The following is a 12,396-nucleotide window of genomic DNA, read 5'->3' as shown; positions in this document are numbered from 1 at the left end:
GTGTTGTGGTCTAGGTTGGAAATAAAGAAGGTGACTATATAAATTCCAAGATGGAAAATAAGCACATCACTTGTTTTAAAATTCTACATTTAAAAAAAAGTGTTTCATTGGAAGCAATTCTAAAATAAATAACACCTTAGTGAATATTGTGGCTCCTTTCCTAGCTTCCCACACCAAAAATTAAAAAAATAATAATAAAATAAAATAAAAATTTTTAAATCCCATTGTGGATTTGGATTGTAAAACAGATACGTGTTTTTGGTAAGGTTGACACCATTATGAAACTCTATGGTGGGCACGGATTGGCTTAAGTTAATCAGTAGAATGTCATCTTTTTGCTAACTGGCTCGAGAAGGGACGTATGATTTAGGTTAGCCCACTCACCTTAAAGTCCAGGACTTGTGCCTTCAAGCTGAGGAGGGCAAATTCTTTTTGGTATTACCTGGAGCTGCAGGGTGTTAGCTAACTGAAGGAATGGGGACTGAGAATAAAGATAATAGAGAAGGTAACAGAAGTATAGAGAAGAGCCAAGAAAACAACAGAGAAAGGAAACAAAAACTGATCAGACTCAGGTGACTCTAGCTCTATCTCTATATAATTTTCAGTCAGTGAGGCTATAAATTATCTGTGTAGCTTAAAAAAATTGTTAAGTGATCCCAAATAGGTCCTCAGAACACAATATTTTATCTTAATGCTTTATTTACCAGACAATACCTCTACAAACTGCTTATCAGTACCAGGAGGCATAAGCGTAAGTACCTGCCAAGCCTTAAAATACACCAGCTTGGTTGACAGAACTTCACTAAGAAAACATATAATGAGAACTTATAATGTGCTATAGCTTTTCTTTTTTGCACTAATTTTGTGGGTACCTGTGTCTTATATTTTATTTTATACTTTCTGTATTTTTTACAAAGATAATGAATTCACATGGAAAAACTGAAATATCATGATACAATTAATAAGTTCTATCCCAACCCTGATATACAAGCCTGTAGTTGCTCTACATAGAGGAAATCACTGTTATTAAAAGATATTTTATACATATACAAGCATGTATAAAATTACCCGTCCATTTTGTATGTTATGTCCCACTTCACCTACCATTCTGCTTCTTGCTTGTTTTATTTGACAATATATTTTGCAGGCATTCTAGGTTAGGCACTTATTGTACCTTATATTATGGATGTTAGGTTTGTTTTCAGTATTTGGTATTACAAATAGTACTTCAGGAAATAGCCTTGTACGTACTTCTTTGCAAATGCACTATTATGTATCTAGTATAAATTCCTAGAATTGATAACCATGGTGTAAGTGCACTTTGAATTCTAACAGGTATTGCCAAATTGCCCTCCAGAGATGCTGTTCTTTTTCTATAAACTCTCCTCAATTCAATTATGCTGATATTTTGAAATCTGAGAGGTAAAGAGTATTCTCTTTTCAATCTGCATTTATTTATTATGAGTGATATTAAGTGTTGTTTTACATGTTTAAAAAATATCTGTAACTGCTTCCTTGAGAACGTTCTATGTTCACTGCCTGCTTATTGATTTACAAGATCTCTATATACTACAGGATGAGCCATTGGTTGGTATATGTGTTTATGGCTGATAATGTGGACTGGTTTACTCACCCCTATTCCCCGTTTCGCCAGTATGCCCTCTTTTCTGCAACTCTAGAAAATTAATAACTATGTTTCCAGTCTACCTTATAACTGTGCTTCTGTGGTAAATTGGTATTGTAGTGAGGTGTGTTTGATGTGATTTGGATGAAAGCAGGAACGGTGAATCTTTGTTCATTTTCCCGACACTTCGACTGGCTTTTTGCTGGTAAGTAAAATTTTGGAAATGTGAGGTTTATGCACAGTACTGGCTATTCCTTATCTTCTCGATGAAAAGAGGCTGTTTTGGTGGCAGAGGCACTAGGATCCCATATTCCCGGGTCTAATTCCCAATTTTGGGGTGGTGAGAGGCATTTGTGCTGCGGTTCACAGATAAACTCCCTGTTGGCTCTGTTTCTTGAAGAGACAGTTGCAACTTCCTAACTCTATCTCCCTGGGCCTTAAGTTTCAGCTACAGGTGTGTGCTCTTGGTAGTTCCAAGTGGCAGTTTTAGAGGTCAGACTACCTGTGGTGGGACAATGCAACAGTGTTTTGGGGTGAGTGCTGGAGATGCCAGCCTCCAGCTCATTCTCCCACCTTCTAATGGCATTGTTACAACATCCTTTACTTTATCAAATCGCTTTTTTAATATTCCTCAGATAGTGGAATTCTCCTGAATCCTGAGACAATGCTGCACAATCTCTTTGCCAGTTTGTCATTTATCTTTTGATACTTTGTAATTTTTGTCAAAGAAAAAAAAATTTAGATTATTGTGTAGTTAAATTTATAACTTTTTTTTTTTTTTAAGATTTTATTTATTTGACAGACAGAGATCACAAGCAGGCAGAGAGGCAGACAGAGGAGGTGGGGGAAGCAGGCTCCCTGCTGAGCAGAGAGCCCGATGTGGGGCTCGATCCCACGACCCTGAGATCATGACCTGAGCCGAAGGCAGAGGCTTAAACCACTGAGCCACCCAGGTGCCCCTAAATTTATAACTTTTAAAAATAACTTCTGGTGTTTGTGTTGTACTTAGGAAGGCATACTTCTCCAAGTTTTTTCTAATACTTTTTAAAAGCTCCTTTATTGGGGCGCCTAGGTGGCTCAGTGGGTTAAGCCTCTGCCATCAGCTCGGGTCATGGTCTCAGGGTCCTGGGATTGAGCCCTGCATTGGGCTCTGTGCTTGGCGGGGAGCCTACTTCCCTCTCTACCTGCCTCTCTGCCTACTTGTGATCTCTATCTCTCTCTCTGTCAAATAAATAAATAAAATCTTAAAAAAAAAAAAGCTCCTTTATTGAAGTTTACTTGCCAAAAATATATTTGTTTTATGTTTATAATTCAATGAATTTTAATAAATTTACAGAGTTGTACAATCACCCTTACAAACTAATTTTGAAACATTTCTACCACCCTGAAAAGGAACCTTAAGCCTAGTTGTAGACACTACTCCCGACAGTTTTGTCAACCACTACTCAGCTTTCTATCTCCATGGATTTTCCTTGTCTGGATTTTTCATATAACTGGGATCATGCAATATGTTGTATTTTGTGAGTTGGTTTCTTTTACCTAGGAGCCTATTTCTGAAGTTCCTCCACGTTGTAACATGTAACACGTATCCATTTTCTAGTAGTTTTATTGTTTCATTTTTTAACATGGAAATCTTTGGATATCTTTGAACCATCTGTGTGGACTGGGGGTGGGAAAGAGAAAGAAAGAGAGAAACAGGGGTACCTGGATGGCTCAGTCCATTAAGCGTCTGCCTGCGGCACAAGGTCATAATCTCAGGGTCCTAGGATGGAGTCCTGCATCGGGCTGCTTCTCTTTCTCCCTCTGCCTCCTCCCCCATGCTCATGATGCCTCTTTCTCTCTTTCAAATAAATAAATAAAATCTTTAAAAAAGAGAGAGAAGTAACTAGCCACATGTCCTTATACATTTATTGAATAATCTATCTTTTGACCACTGATTTAAATTGCTGTCTCGGGGCGCCTAGGTGGCTCAGTGGGCTAAAACCCTGCCTTCGGCTCAGGTCATGATCCCAGGGTCCTTAGGATCAAGCCCCGAATCGGGCTCTCTGCTCGGCAGGGAGCCTGCTTCCTCCTCTCTCTCTCTCTGCCTGCCTCTCTGCCTACCTATGATCTCTGTCAAATAAATAAATAAAATCTTTAAAAAAAATAAATTGTTGCCTTTACTAATTGTAATAGGATGTTACCTAAAATTCCACCTAGTCTCAGCTGAGATGTCATAACCATAAATGGTGCTGAACACATATCTCCATAATTCAAATAAAGGCCACCTATGTTAGGCCATCTATGCAGGTCTTTGGAAGACTTATTCTCAGACCAGCTATGTAACACTTAGCTCATCACCCATCTTGAGATCGTAAGAGTAAGGTAATGACTGGTCAAGGGCTTTGTTGAATAAGGGTTTCTTTGAACAGAATTGTCAAGACTGTTTGTGTTTCTAGTGCTCTCTTTGTGCAATGTCAGCCAGCAGGGGAAATGGAAATCTTACACCTGTCTGGCTGCTTGCTGAGTTAAGAGATTTTCATGGGCCTTTGTGTTGTTGGAAGAGAAGAAAGAAGTGTGGTGAGATGGTTCTTGGGAGACTTTGACCTACATCCATGGAGAGTATGAGGAATGGTAACAGTGCTTGACTCTTGCCTTGAACACAGTACATGTGAGATAAATATATATTTTCTACCTCACTATCAACCTCAACCAAAACACAGTATGAGTGGTGACAAGAGAACAGGAGTGATAGCTATGGTAGGTGCAGCCTGTGTTACCTGAGTTTGACGGGGCAAAGGCTCAGTTTTCTCACGAACCAAATGAATGCCATAGGAGGTTGCTAGGCCAGAGCTCTTCGGAAAAACATCTATTTGTCAGGGCCAAGTAGACAGTGGCTATGTGGTGCATATGGTAGGATATAGGAGATGGGGCAGTGCGGATTGTGTGAGCTAGAGCCCTTATCATGTCTCTGTGAATTATTGTTGCTTCCCTGACCTCATCTCCTGCCGCTTCCTTTTCCCCCATTTTGTTCTAGCTTCAAATGCATCAGACAGACATCCATCCCAGGCTCTTTGCTCTTGTTGTGCCTGGTAAAAGCTTTCCCAGATATCCAAAGGGCTTATCTTTATACTTTCTTCAAGTCTCTGTTTAAATATTATTTTTGGGGGGCGGGGGGCATCTGGGTGGCTCAGTCAGTTAAGCATCTGCCTACAGCTCAGGTCATGATCCTGGGGACCAGCCCCACATCTGGCTCCCTGTTCATCGGGGAGTCAGTTTCTCTCTCTCCCTCTGCCCTGCCCCCCACTTGTGTTGTCTCTATCACATGCTCTCTTTCTCTCTTAAATAAATAAATAAAATCTTTTAAAAATATCCTTTTTGGACCACATATTTAAAACCTTTCTATTTCAGCTCTCACTATCCTCCTCATCTCATTTATCTTGCTTCACTATACTTACCACATTTAACCTTCTATGTATTTTCTTACTTGTTTTGTTTAGTGTCTATCTCTCCAAAGGAGACTATAGATCATAAAAGGGAAGAGATTTGCCTGTTTTGTTCAGTGTTATGACCCAGAACCTAAGAATGTGCTTGGCTGAAGGTAGAGCCTCAACATGTATTTATAAAATGCTGAATGAGTTAATTAATTCAGGAGTGGAAGAAAAATCTGATGGAATGAGTTAAAAACAGTAATGGGATAAAAATAAAGTTCTCTCTTACTTTCTCATTCTGATTTCAGCTTGTTTAGTAAACCAATATAGAAACCAAAGTTCCATACATTTTTGAGGCTTTTTGAGGCTATTTGGACTCTAATATGTTCCATACAAACAATTTTAACTGTTTTAGTTCTATGATATTAGTTGAGTGCTGAAAGGGTGAATCTATTTCATTACTTTTTTCCTGATATTTTGGGCACACTTTTAACCTTAAAATATATTTGAGAATCAGCTTAAATTCTCCCTACATATGATGTTAGCATTTTCTATAGGTAGCGTCAAGTATGATTAACTTGGGCAAAATAACAAATTCATAATACTGGGTTTTATGACACAAAAGGATTATCTTTTTGTGTCTCTCAGTAGACATTTAAATATTTCTTCATATAAATTTTGTTCATTTTTTAAAAATTTATTTGACAGAGACAGCACACAAGCAAGGGGAGCAGCAGAGGGAGAGAGACAAGCAGGCTCACTGCTGAGTAGAGAGCCCAATGCGGGGCTTGACCCCAGGACCCTGGGATCATGACCTGAGCTGAAGGCAGATGCTTAACCAACTGAGACACTCAGGCTCCCCAAATCTTGTCTGTTTTAGCTACAGCTTATTTTTACATCTTTTGTATATGGAAATCTTTGTATTACATTATATTTACTTAATAACTGCTATTTAGACAGCAAAGGTATGGATTTTTTAACAGCTTTACTGAAACATTATTTACATGCCATAAAATTCACTCATTTAAGTATATAATTCAATAGTTTTTAGTACATTCTCTAAATTGTGAAACCATCACCACAGCCTAATTTTAGAACATTTTCATCACCCTGAAAAGAAATCCAATGCTAATGAACAGTCCCTCTCTTACCCCTTCTATTCCTAGTGTGCTGAGTGATTTTACCATGAGACAGTTTTACCAAATACTTTTTCTGCATCTATTCAGATTATTACCATGTGGTTTCTGTCCTTTATTCTATTAATGTGGTATATTACATTAACTGATTTTCATATGTAAATCCCACTTGGACATGGTGTATAATCCTTTTTATGTATTGAATTTGTTGTTGATGATTTTTGCATCAGGATTCATAAGAGATACTTGTTCATAGTTTTTCTTTTTATACTGACTTGTCTGGTTTTGGTATCAGGGTAACAATGGCCTCACAGAGTGAGTTGGTAAATTTCCCTTTCTTTTCCTTTTTTTTTTTTTTTTTTTTTGAATAGTTATGAAACAATGGTATTAAATTCTTCTTTAACTGCTTAACAGAATTCACCATAAAGTTTTGCACACCCAGGCTTTATTTTGAGTGAAGTTTTAAAATTACTAATTCAATCCCTTTACTTTTTATAGGTCTTTTCAGATTTTCTATTTCTTCTCCAGTAAATTTCCATAGTTTCTCTTTTTTTTTTTTTTTAGGTAAAGATTTTATTTTGAAGTAATCTCTACAGTCAACATGGGGCTTAAACTTACAACCCTAAGATGAAGAGCTAAATGCTCTATAGACTGAGCCAGCCAGGTGCCCCTCCAAAATTTGTCTTATTTGATTTTTCCATTTCTTCTTTCTTTCTAGGAATTTCTGGCTTTCTTCCATTTCATTTGAGTTAGATAATTCGTTAGCATACAGTTGTTTATTGTAGTCCCTTATAATCCTCTTAATTTTTGTATGGTTGGTAGTGATGTCTCCTATTTCATTCCTCACTTGAGTAATTTGAGTCTTCTCTTTTTTTACCAGTCAGTTTAGCTAGGGTTTTGTCAATCTTGTTGATCTTTTCAGGAACTAACTTCTAGTTTCATTGATTTTTCTCTATTTTTTTTTTAAGTTAAAGATTTTATTTATTTATTTGACATACAGAGATCACAAGTAGGCAGAGAGGCAGGCAGAGAGAGACAGGGGAAGCAGGCTCCCTGCTGGGCAGAGAGCCTGAGGAGGGGCTGGAACCCAGGACCCTGGGATCATGACCTGAGCCCAGAGGCTTTAACCCACAGAACCACCCAGGCGCCCCTGTATTGTTCTTTTTTTAAGGATTTTATTCATTTATTAGAGAGAGAGAGAGAGAGCACAAGTAGGGGGGGTGAGAGAGGGAAAGGGAGAATCAGGCTCCCCACTGAGCAGGGAGCCAGATGTGGAGCTCAATCCCAGGACCCCAAGATCATGACCTGAGACAAAGGCAGACACTCAACCAACCGAGCCACCCAGGTGTCTGTTTTTTGTATTTTTTATGTCATTTAATTCCATTCTAATTTTTATTTTTTTTTCTTCCTTTTGTTTGTTTTGGATTTAGTTCACTTTTTTCCTTCTTTTTCTTTTAGTTTCTTAAAGTGGAAGTTTAGATCACTAATTTGACAACTTTCTTATTTTTTAATATAGTAAATTTTTTATACCTATATCATAGCTATAAATTTCCTCTAAACACTGATTAGTGATAATAGTCCCAGTGTATAAACTTTTCTTATTCTTATTTATAATAGAAATTATTTAGCCATGATAGTTTAAATTTGACTCAAAGTAATAGACACATTTAGAGAGATGTCAAATATTTGTATTTTATATACTATCTTGTTAAGGTGCTCTTAGAAGATAAATATGTATTTTCTACCTCACTATCAACCTCAATAGCCTGGGCTTAGGTTACCAGCCACTGAGATTCTGGGAAAGTAGATAATTAGAATTTTCATTTGGGGCGTGTGTAAACCATGAAGGGGGATCAGATGTTGGCTAGAAAAAGTAAGAAAGAAACAAAAAGAAAAAAACAAATGTCCATATCAACATGGATGTAGCCAATGCCAAAATGAAAACTGAATTAGAATTGGAATCAGATGATTTCTAAAAATTACCTGCAAGACTTATTATTTTTCCACTTGGGATTGCTTTTTGGATATTTAAGTATTATTTCAAGTTTAAAGAAAAGAATTAGCAAAATTTGTGAAGAGTAAAGGTATATTAAAGCATTTATGAAGTATTATAATAACAGCAAAAAAAGATACAACTATTTTCTACGGAAGAAATTTTACTCCTCAGGCAAAATAAGATAAAGACACAGCAAAAAGTTTGGTCCCTTCTTTATGAACTCGAGTTAATTAGATGGATTGTGAATCTCAAAAAGTTACAAATAGCCCTTTTGGCTCAATTTCTCATTTTATTTTGGATAGAAGGAATCTGCTTTTGCCAATCAATAAACTGTAATGTGTCCTCTGAACTTAAATGAGATCTCTTATTGCTAGTTCAATGTCACGCTGCTGCCCTTGTTCTCTAGCTAGGACAACAGCATGAACATTTGCTCAGACTGACCTTCATATGGATACATGAATTGCTTAATTGGTAGTGAAGATACTCTTGCTCTTCTTCTTCTTCTTGGAAAAGGAAGTTGCATCACTTCCTAGGCTGTCATTTTACAGTTTGTGGAGAGGTCTAAATCCATCTACTTTAGGTATATTACTCTGCTGATACTTGAGTATTTGTATAAAACAGATCCCAATAGGAATCATCTGAACTACAGATAGTATTGAGTGCATTTTAGAAAGTTAGTCCTTGCAATTAATCTAAAGCCTTCTCTTACAGTCCAAGATTTGATAATTCTGCTTAGTGTTAAAATGTGGTATCTATTATTTATAGTTGCTGGGGTAAAAGCATTTCTTTTCCTAGGTCATTTACTTCTGTGAGCTGTGGACAGTTATCATCTACTTTTTACAGATGATGAAATTCAGCCTTACAGAAATGAATTCATTTCCGCAGGATTTTTTTTTTTAACATTTTATTTATTTTTTGGACAGAGAGAGAGAAAGTAGAAACAGGGGAGTGGCAGGAAGAGGGAGAGGGAAAAGCAGGCATCCCACTGAGCAGGGAGCTGATGCAGGGCTTAAACCCAGGACTCTGGGATCATGACCTGAGCTAACCAGGTCAGCTTAACCAACTGAGCTTGGTCACGCTTAACCAACTGAGCTACCCAGGCACCCCAGATCTTACAACTCTTACTAGGCAAAGGCAACATTCAAATCTAGAGTTTCTGATCCTGTTCTCTTAATCTCTAAACTCAGATCCTTCTACTATTTCTTCAGCAGTTGTTTCATGCTATGGATTAGAGGTTTCATTAGAAAGAGGGCAATGGGAAAAGGGAGAGGAAATTCAAAGTCTTCCAATCATAGGAAAGAAATAACATTATAGTGACAAGGAAAATGTTCCAGGTTTTGATATTTTGTGTATTTTTTAATAAATAATTTTCTCTTTTGCAAACCAGTAAAATTGGATCAGAATGTCCACCCATCCTATTAGTGTGGCTGCATTTTACTGGGATGTAAAGAATTTCAGATTTGCAATTGTTCCTTACTTATACCAAAGTCATGATAAGAGAGATTAAGCTTCATCTATTAACATCTTCACTGACAGGCATTTAAAAGTAAAATATTGGAGGAAAGACATGGATACATGGTCATTTGTTCCCCTTCTCATCCATGTTGCACTGTAATATGCTTATTTTCCTTAGTCATTTCCCTTCACATCCTATATGCATCCAATTTTCTATTTCTTTGAAATCAGTGATGGAAGTGAAAGAATTTTTTCTTCTGGAAGCCAACAGAAGAAAGTTAATTTGTTTCATCTGAGAAATATTTATTGGGCATCTGTTAAATTTTAGGCACTAGGGGTATAGAAGGAGAAAAAAAAAAGAAAGGTCTTCATTCTTTTTTTTTCTCTTTTTCATTTCACTTATTTATTTTTTAAATTTAAATTAAATTAATTAACATAAAATGTATTACTGACTTCAGGGGTAGAGGTCAGTGATTCATCAGTCTTATATAATACTCAGTGCTCATTATATAACATACCCTCCTTAATGTCCATCACCCAGTTATCCCAACCCTCCACGCCTTTCCCCTCCAGCATCCGTCAGTTTTTTTTCCCATGATTAAGAGTTTCTTAGGGTTTGTCTCTCTCTCTGGTTTTGTCTTGTTTTATTTTTTCTTCTCTTCCCCTATGATCCTCTGTTTTGTTTCTTAAATTCCACATGTCAGTGAGATCATATAATAATTGTCTTTTTCTGACTGACTTATTTTGCTTACTATAATACCCTCTAGTTCCTTCCATGTGGTTGCAAATGGCAATCTTTTCTTTTCTTTTTTCTTTTTCTTTTTGGGTGGTTAAGTAGTATTCCATTGTGTATATATGCCACATCTTCTTTATTCATTCATCTCTCAATGAACATCTGGGCTCTTTCCATAGTTTGGCTATTGTGGACATTGATGTTATTAACATTGGTGGAGGTGCCCCTTCAGATCACTACATTTGTATCTTTGGGGTAAACACCCAGTGGTGCAATTGCTGGGTCATAGGGTAGCTCTATTTTCAACTTTTTGAGGAACCTCCATACTGTTTTCCAGAGTGGCTGCACCAGCTTACATTCCCACCAATAGATTCCCCTTTCTCCACATCCTTGTCAACATCTGTCATTTCCTGACTTGTTAATTTTAGCCATTCTGACTGGTGTGAGGTGGTATCTCATTGAGGTTTTGATTTTTACTTCCCTGATGCTGAGAGATGTTGATGTTGAACACATTTTCATATTCTGTTGGCCATTTGGATGTCTTCTTTGCAGAAATGTCTGTTTGTATCTTCTGCCCATTTGTTGAGTGGATTATTTGTTCTTTGGGTGTTCAGTCTGATAAGTTCTTTTCTTTTTTTAAAAAAATTTCATTTATTTGACAGAGACACAGCAAAAGAGCGAACACAAGCAGAGGGAGTGGGAGACAGAGAAGTAGACTTCCCGCTGAACAGAGAGCCCAATGTGGGGCTTGACCCCAGGACCCTGGGATCATAATCTGAGCCCAAGGCAGACACTTAGTGACTGAGTCACCCAGGTGCCTCAGTAAGTTTTGTTTTGTTTTGTTTTGTTTTTTTGTTTTTTAAATAGATTCTGAATACTAGCCCTTTAAGACATTTGCAAGTATCTTCTCCCATTCTGTTGGTTGCCTTTTAGTTTTTCGACTGTTTCCTTTCAGTGCAAAAGTTTTTTACCCTGATGACATCCCAATAGTTCATTTTTGCCTTTGTTTCCCTTGCCTTTGGAGATGTGTCTAGCAAGTTGTTGAATTTATCACCGTATATTTCTGTGAGACAAGCTTGGGTTTCATGGCTTGGCTTAATAAGTTATTAATAAATTAAAAAAACTCTGACAGAACAAATTATGAAATTAGTTAATTTTCTCATTTAACAGAATACCTGAATGTAGCAAAATTTGATAAAAGAGGCCTTTGACTTTATAACAAAGTGACACCAGTCCTTATATTATGGGTGTTGCCCTGCTGATCGACAGGTATTGTAGCTTAGGAATGTGATCTATCACATAATTTCATGGTAACATTTTACATCAACAGGAATAGTACCTGCTCTCCTCTAAAATTAGATCTGATGAATCTCTAGTAAACTAAAATTGTGATTCTAACCAATTCATATATAAGATGAGACATAGGCAAAAATACTCGAGGCTTTTCAAGTATCGTCCAAAAGCTACTTATTATTATAAAAGACCCTGCCAAGTTCACACAAAGTGGGGGGCCAGAAGAAAATCCACATTTCAGTTTTGTAAACTAGCACCTTTTCTAATGCACAATACTCACTTACAAGTACCTGAGCCTGAAAGATGCATAAGGCACAATGGACAAGGTTTCTTAGTTTGGTAACTTAATTTTAAAAACGCTCATTTCCATTCTATAAGAGTGACTCAATTTGCCAATATGTAGACCCACTTAAGATTTTAAAATTAAAGAAAGTAAGTAATGGCTTTTATAATATGTCTGTCATGTGGGCCAGACTTGAAATAGTTTAGGAGATGAAATGCCAAAAATACTACATTTTCCAATAATGAATCACTAACCACTTGTCTGTGTGCTAAAACTTGGCTTTTAAGGAAGAAATTTTAAAACTCTAATTACAGCTTACAGAAGCAAAAGGTCAAAAAAGTGATGTTTAGCAGCTTAATGGGATTTTTTATTGAACTGATACAACATTATGAGGAGGTTGTTCTATCAAAAAGGCTACTCACAAACCAATACCACCAGCTGAAGATTGTGAATGTATCATACTAAC

The sequence above is a fragment of the Enhydra lutris genome, unplaced genomic scaffold, assembly GCF_002288905.1.
Source record: "Enhydra lutris kenyoni isolate GAN:26980312 unplaced genomic scaffold, ASM228890v2 scaffoldscaffold16, whole genome shotgun sequence".
Classification (NCBI taxonomy): domain Eukaryota; kingdom Metazoa; phylum Chordata; class Mammalia; order Carnivora; family Mustelidae; genus Enhydra; species Enhydra lutris.
The sequence above is the reverse complement of the archived record's forward strand: the minus strand, read 5'-3'. Positions refer to the sequence as shown.